Source organism: Peromyscus eremicus, chromosome 7 (genome assembly GCF_949786415.1).
Source record: "Peromyscus eremicus chromosome 7, PerEre_H2_v1, whole genome shotgun sequence".
Classification (NCBI taxonomy): Eukaryota; Metazoa; Chordata; class Mammalia; order Rodentia; family Cricetidae; genus Peromyscus; species Peromyscus eremicus.
Window position 1 is genome coordinate 15373099 of NC_081422.1, and position 18630 is coordinate 15391728.

At 38.2% G+C, this 18630-nt stretch overlaps 1 pseudogene; it reads right to left on the reverse strand.

The window, feature by feature from the left end:
* Nucleotides 1-4397: 4397 nt before the first annotated feature.
* Nucleotides 4398-5078, reverse strand: LOC131914628 (GTPase HRas-like; annotated as a pseudogene).
* Nucleotides 5079-18630: the final 13552 nt, after the last annotated feature.

An 18630-nucleotide genomic window follows, 5' to 3' on the forward strand; every position in this document is an offset into this window, starting at 1 on the left:
ACCCCAAGAAAAACACGGGGATCACCCAATGACAGAGTAATGGAATGAGATCTACATGAACAACCTGGACATGAGTGGGGGTAGTGAAGGGCGAGGGTCGAGGGAAAGAGAGCTTGGATGAGTGGGAGATCCCAGCTGGATCAACAACAGAGAGGGAGAACAAGGAATAGGAGACCATGGTAAATGAAGACCACATGAGAATAGGAAGAAGCAAAGTGCTAGAGAGGCCCACAGAAATCCACAAAGATACCCCCACAACAGACTGCTGGCAATGGTCGAGAGACAGCCCGAACTGACCTACTCTGGTGATGGGATGGCCAAACATCCTAATTGTCGTGCTAGAAACCTCATCCAACTACTGAGGGATCTGGATACAGAGATCCATGACTAGGCCCCGGGTGGATCTCTGGGAGTCCAATTAGCGAGAATGAGGAGGGTTTATATGAGCGAGAATTGTTGAGACCAAGGTTGGATAAAGCACAGAGACAAATAGCCAAACGAACGGAAACACATGAAATATGAAGCAATGGCTGAGGGGTCACCAACTAGATCAGGCCCTCTGAGTGGGTGAGATAGTTGATTGGCCTGATCTGTTTGGGAGGCATCCAGGCAGTGGGACCGGGTCCTGTGCTCATTGCATGAGTTGGCTGTTTGAAACCTGGGGCCTATGCAGGGTCGCTTGCCTCGGCCTGGGATGAGGGGACTGGACCTACCTGGACTGAGTCTACCAGGTTGATGTCAGTCTGCGGGGAATGCTTTGCCCTGAAGGAGATGGGAATAGGGGGCGAGCTGAGGGGAAGGTGAGGGGGGCGGGAGGGGAAAGAACAAGGGAATCCGTGGCTGATATGTAGAGCTGAATTGTATTGCAAAATAAAAATTAAAAAAAAATAACCTATTAGGAAAATGTTTGATTCCTCTTCCCATTTCCTTAAATTCTGCTGGCTTAGCCATTTTCATTTGGGGGAGGATGCTCTTTACAGGAACCACAACAAACATTCGATTTAGCTGGAAAATCAGACTTCCCTCTGTCCCCTTTGAGATTCTGATATTTGTGAGCCAACAGGCTAAGAAAAGAATGTCTGTGTTAGAAGGTGTGATTGATCCAAATTATCAAGGGGAAATTGTATTATTTCTCTATATTACAGTTAAAGGTGTTGTATCTGGAGTACAAGATATCTTTTAGGGTGTCTCATGGTACTAAAATAGCCTGTGATTAAAGTCAGTGGGTAACTACAACAATCTAATCCACGCAGGATGACCAGGGACACACATCCACCAGGAACGAAGGTATGGGTCTCTCCTCCAGGAAAAAAAAGTCAGGACCTGCTGAGGATATTTGCTGAGAGTGGATGAAAAATAGAATGGGTAACAGAGGAAGACAGTTATAAATACCAGCTAAGGCCAAGTGGCCAGTTTCAGAAACAACGATTATAATTGACATGAGTGTTTCTGTCATATTTTAAGAATGTGTTTTGCAGATATTTGTATTTTCTTTATCATGTGATGTAATACCAATCAAGAGATTATTAATGCCTGTCATATTTAAGTCTGAGATAATAAAAGAATGTCCTTCTAATGAAATTGTCACCTATTTAAAATTTATAATGTATTTGCAGTAGTGCAGAGGGTAGTTATCGCACATTAGGCATAAATGAGATACTTATTGTTTTCATTTAGAAATTATGCAGGACATAAGTTAATATGATCATCTGTTAAGCTGACAAGAGGTGGAATTGTTATGGCTATTCTTGGTTATCTACTTGACCACACTTGGAGCTGATTAATACCAAAAATGGCTGGGTATAATTGTGAAGGTTTTTGCATAATAATTTGTAGTGTGAAGACTTAATTTTTAAATATTTATTATTTTTACCTAATGACTGCACTTTCCCCTCCTCCTTCTCCTCCCATGCATATAATGATAAATAATAGATTGAGTAAATTGTTTACAAACTAATTCTAGTGATTGATTTACAAAATATTTTCTATAAAGTTGGACCATTTAATTAATATTCTGTAGGAATAGAATTTCTACTGATATCATTTTACAGGCTGGGCATTATTATAAGTAGGAACTGTAAAAGCAAATTTTTCTCTGTCTTGTTCCTACAATGGAATGGTAAAGAAGTAATCTTTTAAAGCAACAACTCTTATATCCCAAGCCTTTGGCAAGAAGAAGGTCAGGGAATTTCAGGCTGTAAAGGACTCATGAGTTGATTAACTTTGTTTATAGCTCTCAAATCAGTCAACATTTTCCATTTTTCAAATTTATTTTTCATTTCAATTGCAAGAGAATTCAAAGGACTTGTAGTTTCCTCAATGTGTTCAGTATCTATCTGTCCCTGTACTTATGCTCAAGTGGCTGTAATTATTTTTAGTTAAGTGCTATTTTTTTCACTCATATAGGCTTATTAGTTAACCATTGTGGGGACCTGCCCCACCAGGAACTTAGGTCACCTGTGAAGAGGTGGTCTGGAACCGAGGATAGATAAGTGTGCACCGCTCACCCATTCCCCAGCTTTCCTCTTACCCAGAGACAATCAGACGCAGCGAGGAGTCAAGTCAAGCAAGAACTCATTTATTGATAGGCAGTAAGCCTCTTTTATACCAGAAAACCTCAGAATCCTAGGAGGGGGTAAAGGAACTAATCAATCATTTTAAAGGTCACCCTATTTACAAGTTGTTTATGTCCTGACATCATCTCCTGTTTTTAGTATCTTATCTTAGCATAAATAACTTGAGCTAACTTCCTGTCTCACTATTTGTCTTTAATCTCCATACAAACAACCCAAGCTAACTTCCTCTTAGCCATCCTTTGTATCTATTCTCTGTACAAACAGCTTAAACTAACTTCCTCTGGTACCATTTGTATCCACTCTCTGCATAAAGAGCTTAAACAGCTTAAAGCTTAAGCTCTATTTATCTAACTTTCTCTCCACACCCTCTTTGTAGCCAATGTATGCCCCACAGATTCCCCCCTCCCTTTTTTTAAACAAGGTGGGCAGTTTACCTGTTTGGCATCCCCCCCTTTTTTAAAGTCAAACCTAACATTTATTGAGAACACAGAAAATCAGTTGACAGATCAGTCCTATTGTCCCTGAGTGATTTAGTTATGAAGCAAACACAGTATAGGTTTTTAGTCCTAACACTAGTTAAAAATTTTAGGGTATTTTTCTAAAAAGTCTCTTTTTACCAATGTCGTGGGCAGGAGAAAAAGTCTTTTACTATCTAAAGTATTTACATAAACATCTAAGGAGAGAAGAGTTAAGAAACCAGTTAAAGGTACAAAGAGAGAGTTATCCTTCCCGACCCCTACCCCCAAAGATAGCTGATGATTTCCAAAAGGAGGCTGTTTTAGTCACATTTAGGAATTACTAGAATCAGTCTATCTTTGAGTTCAGTCCCATGGAGAACTGTCAGCCCCACACCTCTGGAGAAGGTTGGTGCTGAGTTGTCCTCATCATACATGGTCACCAGTGTCCATTATGCACTTGGCCTCCAGCACATAATTCTCCTGAAACTCCCAGTCCAGGACCCAGCCAGTGCTCACCTCCAAGCTGTCTGGGTTGCAACAGAAGTGCAGACTCTCCTTTTCCAAGAGTCTAGAGATCCTGGGATTTGAGGGAGCTACACGCTGGGAAGGAGTCTTTCATGAAGGAGAAGTACACATGGGTGCAGCCTGTCCAATGACATCTGTCCTCCCGCTGGGTTGCAGACCCCAGGAAGACCTGGAGGAAGATGTAAGCAAAGGTAAGCTACCATTGCAAATGCTGAGGGGTTCCCAGGAACTGTGGTCCAGGCTTTTGGTTGATGTAGAGAAGGTCAGTGTCCTCATGGATGTAGATCCAATCATCCTCATATTGCCGTGTGCAGAAAAATGTTGGCCCAAGTGAAAGCTGGGCCAACATTTCAGGAGCATAGAGCAGAGGTATGTCATCTGGTTGGTCCACATACAGCTTCTCTCAGTAAGCATCCCTTTGAAGTAGAGGTCCAATGGGGTTTTGCTCAGCAGCGGCAACAGCAAAGACAGTTTTAATCTCAGCCCCGGGGTGCGGATGTCGCTTTTGCCATTGGCTATGCATGTAAGGGCCGCAGTGGAAGAGCAGGTTGGTCTATGGCGGTGGGGTGCGGCCACACCAAAGGCCATCTTGGTATAGTCACCATTGTCCCAAGGCTCTGAGGACATTGAGGAGCCAGTAGTAGGGCCCTGGGAAGTGGTAGTGGATACTGGAAGCAGGTGGTAGAGTTCTCCGGGGGTGGGTGTCAGAGGCTGCTGTAGGGAAGATGGGGAGGCTGAAGGATGTGGGGGCAGTGGTGGTATGGGAATGAGATCTCTGGGCTGTAGCAGGAGCCAGGAAGAACAGGACACCCATCTGCTGGAGTACCGCCATATGGTGTTACAATAGCACACACTTGCAGCTCATGTAGCCAGGGCCACTCTTATCAGGAGGGTTTAGCTCCCATAGTTTGTGTTGCCGAATCTCACGTACAAGTGTGTAGAAGGCATAGCCAGGGCCACTCTTATCAGGAGGGTTTAGCTCCCATAGTTTGTGTTGCCGAATCTCACATACAAGTGTGTAGAAGGCATCCTGCACACCCTGCCGGGTCCTAGTTGATGTTTCGATGTAGGGGATTCCACAGCTGTGGGCAAGGTCCTGGGCTAAGACTTAACAGTATGAGCAGCCAGGTCACACTTGTTCCCCAACAGCACCATTGGCACATCATCCGAGTCATTTATCCATTTGATGAGCTCCCTGTACTGATGGATGTTGTTAAAGGACTTGGTGCTGTTGATGGCAAACACACAGAGGAAACCCTCCCCTGTGTGGATGCATTGGTCCCTCAAGGCACCACATTCCTCCAGACCCGCTGTGTCTAGGATGTCCAGCAGACATGCCTCCCCATCAATGACCACCTGTTTCTGATAGAAATCCTCTATAGTCGGGTCATGTTCATCTTCAAAATGATTCTGGATCAGCTGGATGGTCATGGCGCTCTTTCCCACACCTCCAGCACCCACCACCGCAAACCTATATTCTGTCATCATTTGTTGTAGGGACTATCACTCCAGAAGCTCCTGCCCCACAAGGGGCATGAAGGAGTGGCTTAGGAGCAGAAGGCCCTGATTGGGGCCCAATGCGAGTGTCCTTGTAGCCCAAAGGCCGAAGCGTGATGGCCACGGGGTGCAGAATAACTGAATACGGGGGGCTAATTCCCCCTTTTGTTCTATTAATACAAAAACATTTAAATTTAACAGCTATTTATCAAAGGATATTTGGCTCTGGGGTTAACTCCCTGCGTTTGTAAAGTGGGTACCTTTAGGAAGGGTTGGCATGCTTCGTATAGACTATCTTTTAAAGTCAATATCCTAAATCCCAATGCCAGCTCATTGACTCGGCAGTTTCTCTTGGACAGAAATCCTGGAAGCCCAGAATGCCCCCTCATATGTTGTATGGGCATTTCTGTCCCTCCAGTAATCCTTTGAGGGCAACCATGAATGGAGAAATTAACTTCATACTCTGTTGGACTCTATCTATGAACTCCAGTAGGGGTTTGTTGGGTTTTGTCTTACCCCTACTATGGGAGATTTGGTAGGCCCTTCATCTAATTTGTTCCAGGCTACAAGCCCTATTTGTCTAATCTGATCTCAGTAAGGACATTGTACAACCACCTGTTGGACCCCTGTAAAGTACCCTTCAGCTGTACCTGCTAGCATGCCATAGGTGATAGGGATGGGGGGGGTTGGGCACCTGACTGGCCTCTACCCTAATCTGGCATTCCTCCTTATTTTTAGCCTCCCAGGGGTACCACTCTAGAGGTCTATTAGGGCTGGGGGTCAAGTTTTCCCTGACCCATACCTCCCAGTAAGGGGCTGGTTGTAGGGGTCCATATCACAGAGATCTCTCCTAAATGTCATGTATGGTGTTTGAGCAACCTCAGCCCTGGGGTCCCAAGGTGGAGGGCCAGAATCCCTTGAGGCCCAGGGCTCAGGCACAATGAGTTTTACTTTTGCTTTAACCTCTACCATATATTTCTCTGCGCATCTCGCACACTCCTTACCGAATTTGGCCAAAATTTTCTTTCTTTATTCTCAGAACCTTCCCTGTCCTTTTTGGCCCCTTGAGGGCCCTGTTTTCCTTTCTGTCTTTTCTAACCCTTGGGGAGAATCATTTTCCCTCTTTGACTCCTGAAAAGGGGGTGGCAGAGAATCTGGGAGAAAAGCCACCTTAAAGGCTATGATAGTGGGGTAGAAGCCCGGGGTGGCCATATGCCGAAATGTTTCTCCCTTTCTCTTGCCAGCTTTTCCATTTTGGCCCAAGTGCTGCAGGAGAAAAGGTTGGCACTAGGCACCCAAAAGGCAAGGAGAATTATAATCTCTTAGGTGGTGACAATATTATTTTTAGAAATTTCAAACCCTCTAGACTTAAACATATAATGCAGGAACTTGAGGGCTGACTTATCACATGAAGAGGTTGCATTACCCATACTAAGGGTTTCACTTACCCTGGAAGACCTCTTGGCTTGGGCTGAAGTACTTCAAGCCCAACATTAGGGCGCCAGCTGTGGGGACCTGTCCCACCAGGAACTTAGGTCTCCTGTGAAGAGGTGGCGAACTGAGGAAAGGTTAGTGCGCGCCTCTTGCTCATTCCCCATCCTCCTTCTTACCCGGAGACAATCAGATGCAGCGAGGAGTCAAGTCAAGCAAGAACTCATTTATTGATAGGCAGTAAGCCTCTTTTATACCAGAAAACCTCCGAATCCTAGGAGGGGGTGAAGGAACCAACCAATTATTTTAAAGGTCACCCTATTTATAAAGTTGTTTATGTCCTGACATCATCTCCTGTTTTTAGTATCTTATCTTAGCATAAATAACTTGAGCTAACTTCCTGTCTCACTATTTGTCTTTAATCTCCATACAAACAACCCAAGCTAACTTTCCCTTAGCCATCCTTTGTATCTATTCTCTGTACAAGCAGCTTAAACTAACTTCCTCTGGTGCCATTTGTATCCACTCTCTGCATAAACAGCTTAAAGCTTAAACTCTGTTTGTCTAACTTTCTCTCGGCACCCTCTTTGCAGCCCATGAATGCCCCACAAACCATTTCAAAGGCAGACCAGTTGGGCTTCTGACATGGGCCCCTACTCCAAATTTGGATAGTTAATTCCTGCCCTACCTTTTTCTGAGCAACATATAGCTTGTGGTTTTCTTTGATAATTCTTTCCAGTACCTTTTCCAGGAATGTATCACATTCTTGACTTCATTCTATGAGCTGTTTCTGAAATTGTATTAAATTTAATTTGAGTTCTGCATTGTTGAAGCAAATCTTTCCCCATGAGTTCATGGCAATTCTATTACCAGCTTCTCATCAGAATGCTCTGATTTTTACTTCCCTATCTTCTATATCAGATCTAGCACTCAATGACTCCTCACTCTGCAATGTCTCCAGAGCATTTGAAATTAAAATCCATAAAGACTAAATCTTGAATGGTATAGGATCCTCTCTCTGATGAGCTCTTCTCAAGCATCTTAACACTTTCTTCTATAATGTCAATTTTAATTGAATATAATGAGTTGCCTGAAGTAAATATCAATGTTTTTTTAACTCACACCAAGAGCTCAGCAAACTGTTTTGCTTTCATTTTCATTCAATTTCCTTTTAACTAACACTTCACCAACTATACATATCACTCCTTAGATGGAGGTTTCCTATGTTCCTGCCAAATCTTGAAAATTCACTTTATCTTGAGCATAATTTACCTCCACTATGAGCCCACGACATTGAGTGTCAAATCTCAGATGTTGTGTTGCAGTCAAGGAGTTGGAGATGCAGAACATGGAGTTTAATCTTCTGGCTTTCAGTCTTGGATTGTTCCAGTATTTCTTCATTATGCTCCTTTTCCTTGATTTGAAATGGTAATGCATATTCTGTGCCATTGTATGTTGGAAGTATGTGATTTACATTTTGATTTTGATTTTACAGGGTTTTGCAGCTAAAAGATTGCCGTGAGTTTCAGAAAAGACTTTGAACTTTTAGACAGTTTTAAGACTATAATAAACCTTAGAGAATTTTGAAGTTTGACTGAATACATTTTTCATTATGACATAGCTGCAAATATATGGAAGGTAGGCAGTAGAATGTGGTGGTTTGAATAAGAATGACCCCCATAGGCTCATATATTTGAATGCCTGGTCAGTATTTGTGGAAATATCTGAAAAGATTACTAGGATTAGGGATTTGCCTTCTTGAAATAAATACAGTCTTATTAGAGAATGTGGGCTGGACCTTGAATGTAGGGGTGGGCTTTGAAGTTTTCAAAGCCCATACTAGGCGTAGCTTCCCTTCAATGCCCCCCCTCAACCTACAGATCAGATTGGAATGCAGCTGAGCATTAAATATATTTCTATTAACATATATATTACATAAAGTTAAATATTTATATAATCTAGCTAGCATTTTTTATTTCTAAAAAGTTTATAGTACAAATATATATTATACAATGTCAAAATCAAAATTTAAGAGAGTAAGAAGAAAAGACTAGAAGGAAATAGAACTTCATTAACCTGATATATAGGTAAATGTGTCAATGGAAAATCAACAGTTAATATCATACTTAATGGTGATGGTAGTTTGGCACCCATAAGCTCATAGGAAGCAGTTTTGTTGGAGTAGGTGTGGTCTTTTTGGAGGAGGTGTGTCATTGTGGGGGGTGGGCCTTGAGGTATCCTTTGCTCAAGCTTCACTCAGTGTATCAGTAAGTCAACTTACTGTTGCCTGAAAAATACAGGACTCTCAACTGTGAGTCACCCCAATTAAATATTTTCATTTATGAGTTGCCATCATCATGTGCTCTTTTCACAGCAATAAAAAACCTTCCTAAGACAATTTTAAGATGTCAACAGTTCCCATTCCAAATATTCTTATGTGAAAAACTATAAAACATAACATATTAGGACCTTCACAGCACCCAGATTGATATGGAATAATCTGGCCTACTGTGGAGGGAGGCACATACCTGTAATACTAGCACTCTAGGGAGGTCTCCAAGAAAAATTAAGAACCCCCAAATACTTATATCCTACTATTTCTAGCATTCTACTTATAAAAGCAAAAATCAAATGCAGGTGAATAGATGAGTAAAGTATGGTATAGCAATGTAATGGAGTGCTTCCATTAATATTAGGAAATGAACAATTGGCACACACACACACAAACACACCACACACACACACACACACACACACACACACACACACATACACTACTATTAGTCTCAAAACACTTACACTGAGTGAGAAAACAAGGACAGAGTTCAACTATAATACTTTATTCATATAATATGTGATAAATCGAAACAGATATGTAGAAATTAAGCATATGAAAGGTAAATATGATGGAGGACAAGGAGAGGAATGGGCAGTGCAGGGCCAGAAAAGATTTGGAAAGGTATGGGAGTCATCAGAGGCTCAGGTTATGATTTTCATGTTAATTGGGTATACCATTTAGGTATCCCATGTAGGTGGTAATCTGCACATCTCAAAACTTAACCTCAGTTATCTAAATGTCTCCAGTTTATTTTATATCAGCTATGCCATCAAAACATTTTATAAAGAGAAAATACAAAGTCCCACATCAGCCAATTATTAAATCATTTCTCTAAGTATTAAGAAATGATTCCAAAGACAATTATTATATTATAGAAAAGATGAGAAAATATCATACATTCTTTCTTTAATAAATATTTTTATTTTCACATATCAGCCATGCATTCCCCCATCCTCCCTCCTCCCATTCCCCAGTTCTCCCCCCCAATTCACTCTCCATTGCCACCTCCTCCAAGGCTAGGTCTCCCCTGGGGAGTCAGCCCAGGCTGGTAGACTAAGCCAAGGAAGGTCTAGTGCCCTCCTCCCTACACCAAAACTGAGCAAACTGTCCCAGCATAGGCCCCAGGCTTCAAAAAGCCAGCCCATGCACCAAGGACAGGTCCCAGCTCCATTGCCTGGGGACTTCCCATACAGTTCAAGCTAATCAACTGTCTCACTTATCCAGAGGGCATGATCCACTTACATGGGGTTTCCTCAGCCATTGGTTCACAGTTCATGCATTTCTACTGGTTTGCCTATTTGTCCCTGTGCTTTTTCCAATCATGGTCTCAATATCTCTCACTCATACAATCCCTCCTCTCTCTCCCTGATTGGACTCCTGGAGCTCCACCTGGGGCAAGGTTGTGGAGCTCTGTATCTGCTTCCATCAGACACTGGATGAGAGTTCTATCATGACATCCAGGGTGTTTGGGCATCAGATCACCAGAGTAGGTCAGCTCAGGCACTCTCTCAACCATTGCCAGTAGTCTACAGTGGAGGTATCTTTGTGGATTTCTGGGGACCTCTCTAGCACTCTGCTTCTTCCTATTCCCCTGGGGTCTTCATTCATCATGGTATCACCCTCCCTGTTCTCCCACTCTGCTCTTGATCCAGCTGGGACCTCCCAATCCCCTAAGCTCTCTTTCCCCTGACCCTTGCCCTCCATTACCCCCCATCCCAGTTTGCTCATGTAGATCTCATCCATTTCTCTGTCGCTGGGTGATCCCTGTGTCTTTCTTAGGGTCCTCTTTACTAGGTAGCCTCCCTGGAGTTGTGAGTTGCAGTCTGGTTATTCTTTGCTTTACATCTAGTGTCCACTTATGAATGAGTACATACCATGTTTGTCTTTCTGAGTCTGGGTTACCTCACTCAGGATGATTTTTCTAGTTCATGAGGTTTGCCTGTAAACCTCATGATGTCATTGTTTTTCTCTGCTGAGTAATACTTCATTGTATATATGTTCCACATTTTATTTATCCATTCTTCAGTTGAAGGGCATCACAGTTGTTTCCAGGTTCTGGCTATTACAAACAATGCTGCTGTGAACACAGTTGAGCATGTGTCCTTGTGGTATGATTGAGCATTCCATGGGTATATGCTCAAGAGTGGTATATCTGGGTCTTGAGGGAGGTTGATTTCCAATTTTCTAAGAAAGTGCCATATTGATTTACAAAGTGGCTGTACAAGTTTGCATTCCCACCAACAGTGGAGGAGTGTTCCCCTTGCTCCACATCCTCTCCAACATAAGCTGTCTTCAGTGTTTTTTATCTTAGCCATTCTGACAGGTGTAAGATGGTATCTCAGAGTCATTTTGATTTGTATTTCGATGATGACTAAGGATGTTGAGCAATTCCTTAAGTGTTTTTCAGCCATTTGAGCTTCTTCTATTGAGAATTCTCTGTTTAGATCTATAGCCCATTTTTTAATTGGACTGTTGGGTATTCTTAGTATTAGAGAGAGAATCTCATGGTTAGTATTCCCTAGGTCTGCCTACTATTCATTTTAAAGAAGCTATTATAAATTTATATGAGGGAATCTTATGAGGTCCATGTATACTTCCAACTTTCTTTCTGGTAGTTGTTCAAAACCATTTGAATGTCTGTCTTTACATTGTCTACTCGTCCTGATCTCCACAGCTTATGAAGAATGATGATGGATTGGTGGATCTGAACCCAGGTGATGCTGCAACAGAGTGTTATGTCTTATTTTATTAAATCTTTAGAGTAGGATGATTATAACATGGAAGCTCAAAACAACGCACAATACAGGTGTTTCCCAATTCTTTCTCAAGGGACTAACAGATGAACCAGTACTACAGGCCTTCGTCTTCAGCCTCTTCCTGTCTATATAACTGTTCAATATTTTGGGAAACCTTTTCATTATCCTGGCTGTCAGTTCTGACTCACATCTTCACATATCCATGTACATCTTTCTTTCTAATCTGTCCTTTAATGACATATGTTTGTGCACAACGATTATCTCAAATATGCTTGTAGATATCCAGACACAGTATGAGAGCATCAGTTACACAGGTCTGTTTTGTGAGTGAGTCTTCTTCTAAAAAGCTAGTGAGTCATCCTCTCTTGGACTTGGAAAGCGTTCAGATACATGGTTTGGCAAACTGGTATGGAGTTTCCCCCATCTTTCCCTGGGAGATAAAGAGGCAACGGCATCACTTCATTTTATGTTTGTGAGTGTGTGATTCCTATTTCATCTCTTCATAAATAAATCTTTATCCCAGATATCCATGGATTTCTTGCATTATGCCTCCTGCCATCTTAAATCACTTGTTCATTCTCTCTGTCTCTCTCTCTCTTCCTTTTCCCCACTCTAAAACAACCTTTCAGTCCCTACTTCCCCAATAAACTTCTTACATGAGACCTGTTGCTTGGGGTGATCTCTTAGCAGCACACCTTGGCGTATGGGGAATCTGTGGCTGATATGTGAAATTAAGTTAATTATAAAATAAAAATATTAAAAAAATCTCCTTGCCATGTAGTGACAGAGGGGCTATCATTTGAAACTTAAAGAGGCTGAAATGAAAATCAATGAACTTCATTGCCTCACTGTTTCAAACAAATGTAAATAAACACAAGATGGAGTTATTTATACACATAGGCTTTAATGAGAAAATGTATTTTAGAGATATATTAATGTATATACTATATAGTATGTTATTTTTATGGAAAAACTTCAGTGTAAACTATATAGTATGATATTTTTATGGAAAAACTTCAGTGTAAACCTAAGTAATCAAGTTCAGTCTTTGGATAATTAATTTAAACATGTAAATTATAAAAATTCATCTCTTTCTTGATATCTAAAAATATTTTAAAGTTAACTTTTACTTTATGCCTCTAGGATAATTAGTGTCTGACTGGGGCTCTACCTCTATAGTAGAATTGTCTTTCTTCAGAATGAGACAGAGGTAAGTGTAGGGATGTGTCTCAGTTGATACAATATTTTCCCAGAATGAAACACAAATGGCTAAGATTATGATGTATTATGGGACTCACTCTGAATGGTATTCAGTCTCAAGCACTCCTTTGTGAAGTGTAAAATACCCTATGAGAAACACTGATACCTTATTTGTACATTATGAAATGGGTTATGGATGTGTTAAATAGCTCAACTATGGCAATGAATCTGCTATTCCCATGTACATACTACTTTTGGATCACCCACCTTAAATATAAACAAATTAAATCCAGATATATTTCAACCAATCTATAAACACATGAGTAGAACTTATCACCAATGAAGAAAGGAATAAAAGCACCAAGAAGGGGGTCCACATAAGTCAAGTCCACATTTCTATTTCTTATTGGAAACTTTTTCTACAGTAATGAATCATTAGAATCATTCATCAAATATGGAAATATGGCATACAAGTTGAGGACATTGAAATAAAAATTGCATTATTATCATAATAATTTCAACTTGGAAGAAATATGGGAAAGAGTTATTTCAGAAAATAATACTGAACCCATGACTGAATGATGAGACTTAACACATAAACAAGTTCCAAACATTAACAAAGAAACTTTGTCCAACTTGGCTAGTTTCAAGAAAAATGACAATCAACAATTTACCTAAATGTTGAAAGTAGTAAATATGCCCATGGGCAATACAGACAGATTGAGGCTTTGGATCCTGTCAGAGAGGATGGTCACTAGTAGAAAACATGGGTTTTCACACAACAGCAGTATTACTATGTGAGACGGCCACATGTGATTCCTGCTGTCTCTGGTCCTCAGAGATGCAATATCCAAGAGTCCTCATTGTACATGATATGTCTTTATCATTCTCATCCCAAAGGTACATGCCCCTGAAGATCAAAAATTTAAAGATGAACTCCTAATTGCTGTTTTTTGACTCCCAAATCAGGTCTCTGTCATTTACTCATGTTCATTCTATCTACTAAACTCTATTTCACAGACATTACATAGATGATGCCTCTTCTTCATTAATAAATTGAACTCTATTTTATGTCTACTAACATTTATAACTATTTAAATAATTATCATATATGAAACATATTTTTACCAAAAATATTCTTTGGATATATAGAAATAATTATAAATATTAATAAAGACATAAAAGGTTAAAGATTTATGTTATCTGTTGTAAAACCAGATTATTAACAAAGATATTGTAAAAATATGAACAATGAATCTTTCTTCAACAGTGTCATTGGATATTAATGAAGTATATTTTAAATATATTTTTCATATGAAATCCCAATCAATTTTCTTTATTTACTGATCAATGTAAAAATTAAATAGTATTGTTTGTTAATATTAAGGATTTCATATATACTTCAATTCCATCACAATAAATTAAAAATTCATTTTATTTTACAAGGTTTAATGAGTTTGAGCTATTCTTCAATTTTTTATTTGTTAGATTGAATATATTTAATAATTTCACACATATATATTGCTTCATGATCAATCATACTTTCCCCTTTTTTTTTCTTCCTCTACCCATTACATACTCTCTTCTTCATAGTCTTTTCTACATACATGTCTTTCAGTTTGTTTTATGATCCAAAAAATTCTACCTGGAAAGTCTGTATGATGACAGGATTGGAACTATCATTAGAGTTTGTTCAGGTCACTACTGCATATAGAACTAACTGTAAACAATGACTCTTGTTTTTGCAGAATCTGTCAGTACCTGCTAATTCAGTAAGGAACCCCTGAGTTATCCACAATTGACTGTTGATACACACATACTTGCACAATCTTATTAGAGACAATTTCACATGCTGAGAGATCATGACTGCAATTGCTGTTTGACACTCAGAAGCCAACATTTAAGAGTCATTTTCCTGATCCTCTGGCTTTTGTGTTCTCTCCATGTCCTCTTCTGAGATGTTCTCTAGCACTGAGTGGAATAATATAAATGTCTTGTATACCTCTGAGCACTCAACCATCACTTATTCTCAGCCCCTAGAGAAGGCCTGACTCATTTCATTAACTTCAACTGAGGAACTAATTAATTCACCAATGACCAAAAGATTTTGTCAGATTGCCACCTGTATCAAGTAAATGAGGATGATAATCTAGGGTATGAGGAGGATAATAATAAATATTCAGCTTAAAATATTTTACATATTTTTTCAGAATTTTCTTGTGTTAAACTTATTTTGTATTATAGTAACTCTATGAATAATAATATATAATATAATTGATTATAAAATTGCAATACAATGATTTTATAACAATATAAGCTCCAACCTTTAAAGAAAATTCAATATAATAGATAAAACCTATTAAAAAGCCTTAAAGGACTTATTAAAAAGTGTATTTTCTCCAAGTGTCATGAAGAAAACCATGCTATGAAAATATTTAAAAATTTAGTTCTCCTACATATTTAAAATATGTTGTAATTAAGTGGAATTTAAGAACTTGAATAGTCTTATGTTCATAAGAAGCCTCATATTTCTACCTTCCATAAAACAAGAATTATGTATCCTAGGGAGTTAATGATTAACAAGGCACAGAAGATGTTCCTTACTTAAAACATATGCATGAACCAAAAAAAAAATGAGAACTACTTAGAGATCTCATAGTTTTTAACAACCAAAATTTTTCAAAAATTAATTGAAGAAGTATTTCATCTGCTTAAGCAACCCTCAGGCAATAGGATCAGAATTCATCCCTGGTGCATGAGCTGGATTTTTGGAGCCCACAACCTATGGGTGGACACCTTATATAGCCTTGATTCAGTGGGGGGGAGCTTGGATCTGCCTCAACTGAATGCACCAGGCTCTGCTGACTCCCCATGGGAGGCCTTACCTTCTCTGAGGAGGGAATGAGGCATGGGTTAAGGGAGGAGACTGGAGGATGGGAAGAGGGAGGGAAGAGAGGGAAATTGTGATTGGTATGTAAAATGAATAAAGTAATCTTAACTAAAAAAAAAAAAAAACTCATGTTGGGTGAATGGATTTATCTCCTCCATTTCATTTAAGATTCAGTGCTGGAAAAATGCTTCAAAACCAGAATTCAGATAAGATTGGTGGAGAAAACTATGAGCTGGACAAATAAACTATCATTCCAAAGTTCAGTTGGATTGGCCTCAGAATAATACTGGAGAAGAGAAAAATGGAGAATAAGAATAATGGTGAAAAGAGGCTAGAGATATTTCTTCTCAGAGTTTGTAACAAAAGCAGGAGAGTTGAGTTGGAGTCATAAGAAAGAGGTCTTAAGATGTTATATTTTATAATGATCTTTCTGTTTAAGACTGATGTTAGAACATTGAACAGTAAAGAAATTTGCACATCTTTGGACATAATTAAATGAAAGTACATGATCTAGGCACTGATGGCTTTAACTGAGCACATATATAAACGGAGACATTACTTTCCAAAATAATCATTAAAGGAAATCATAAGATTATTGTTGTTTTTAAATTAATAAATTAAATAATTTTATCTTACAGTACTAAGATGAATGCTTCTCCTCTTCCTGATCTTGTTTTTATTGGTCCATCAATACTGAATTTCACAAAATGCTCCTTTCTTCTGTATTGTAGTACTCTTTCATTTTTGTGTCTATGCTTACAGATGATTCCAGAAAGATACTTACCACACTTTAATTTAAAATGTGAAATTAATACATATACAAATACAAATATGTAAAATCTGTGTAAATTAATATAATAATGTTAACAATATACTACAAAATACAATTGTTTAGAATTAAGAAATCAATTAATGATACTTCTTTGTATGACTCAATAAAATTTTAAGTATTTTTTGTATTCTATAAGCAGCAATGTTTGCCTTTTATCTGTAACAAAAAACTAAACATTTAACAAGCTCATCCAGATGAAGTACCAGCATGGAAGTAGGAGGTCAATGAGTTTCATACTTAATTGAGGAGCCGTTAGTACTGAAAAGAAGCTAGTAGAGAGACAGTTAATTTTCCTTAAGGATGTTGGCAAGCCAACCAGTCCCCAGTGGATAGTAACATACACAAGAATATAAATAGACTCATGAGTTTATAAAACCAGTATGAAGACACAAATTTGGGAGTGTATGCAATCAGAAGTGGATATGGGAAGATTTCAGAAAGAAAGTGAATATGATAAAAAAGTGGAATGAAATTTTCAAAAATTAATAAAAGATTAAAGTAAGTCTTCAATATACAAAATACATAAGTACAATTCCATACAATGCAATTTTATAAAGAACTACAAGTATGAATAAAAATAAACAACTAAAAATAATGACAAATTATATAGCAGAAAAAATAATATATAGTTTGTAAAATTATATATTCTGAAGCTAAAATGAAAAGAAATATAAATTAATACATTGATATTGTAAACCCAGTGGATTCCAAGACAAATTAAAATATTTGAGGAATACTATAGAACATGAAAAAATTTCTAATGGGACAGAAAATTTATAAAGCACTGAGGAATTTGATTTCTATCTCGAGAGAAGACAAAAATTATTCTTCTGAAATGAACAACCATACTCTAAGTATCCTCCATTTATTTTAGAATGTGTGGAGGAGAATATTGAAATAGCTTCATTTACAGCAGGAAAACAAACAGTATTAGTCAAACCACTGATAATTTTGAGTTTTAATGTTATAATATGTAGCTTAAATTATTAAGTTTTAAAAATACATAGATGATTGCTAAATACATGAATATGATTAATTTTGAATTTGACTAAGCCCCAAACTACCAAATCAACAACAAACAAAGTGTCATTCTTGTGTACAGTTTATATCCATAGAAAAATGAATGGACTTGGGGTCAATTATATTTAGTAAAATAAGGCACTTTCACAAAGGCAAGTTTTATGTTTCCCTCCATATGTGGAACCTAGAGGAAATAATAGACAAGAAAGAAAACAAGGGTAATTACATATGGTTTATAAAGGAGAAACAAGTGGTAATATATGGGAAAAGACTGTGGAACAATAAGAGTACATTATATTTACAAATCAAAATTTTGTAATGAATCCCTTTGCATAAGTATTATCTGATAAGTCTGAATCATTTTTTTCTGGGTTATAGAGCAGTGGTTCTGAAATAGAATCTGACATTAGAATCAGCTAAAGACAGTTAAAAATAGTGCTGTCTTATGCTGAGTTATACTGAGAAATGGGGACATAATTTGCAATTTGGTTTTCTAAAACAGCCCTAATGAAGCTTATTTATTTCTTAACCATTGTTCTTGAACCACCAATACATAATAGTGAAAATTATATGGCAAGATTAATATTTACATTATTTTCAGCACAACCTAGAAAATCTCACAGGAGTAACCTAGCTCATTAATGTTCAATAGAGAGAAGATCCATGAAATCCAAGACCATAAGGCAATTTTGCCTCTTTAGTAGAAGCCAACTTCACAAAGCTAATTTAAAATAAATCATTCTATTTCACTATTATGCCATTGGGGATTTTAACCCTGGAACTATTATATTTATTTAAGATAGATAATATCACAAATAAATATAAATGAATATAATAACACTGACAAACATTTATCACTGGTAACACACATTCTTATGACGCAATACTAAGCTCAGTTCTTAGCATATCACTGACATCAAATGAACTTTTTATTACAGAAGTATTATGAATTAGGTAATCCATTGATGCTGTGGGTGTTGTTGTTGGAGAAAAAGTTTCTCTATGTGACAATGGATATCTTAGAATTCTCTATATAGACTAAGATGACCATAGGCTCACAGAGATACTGATTCTGCCTCCCTAGTTCTGGAATTAAGTTGTGTTCCA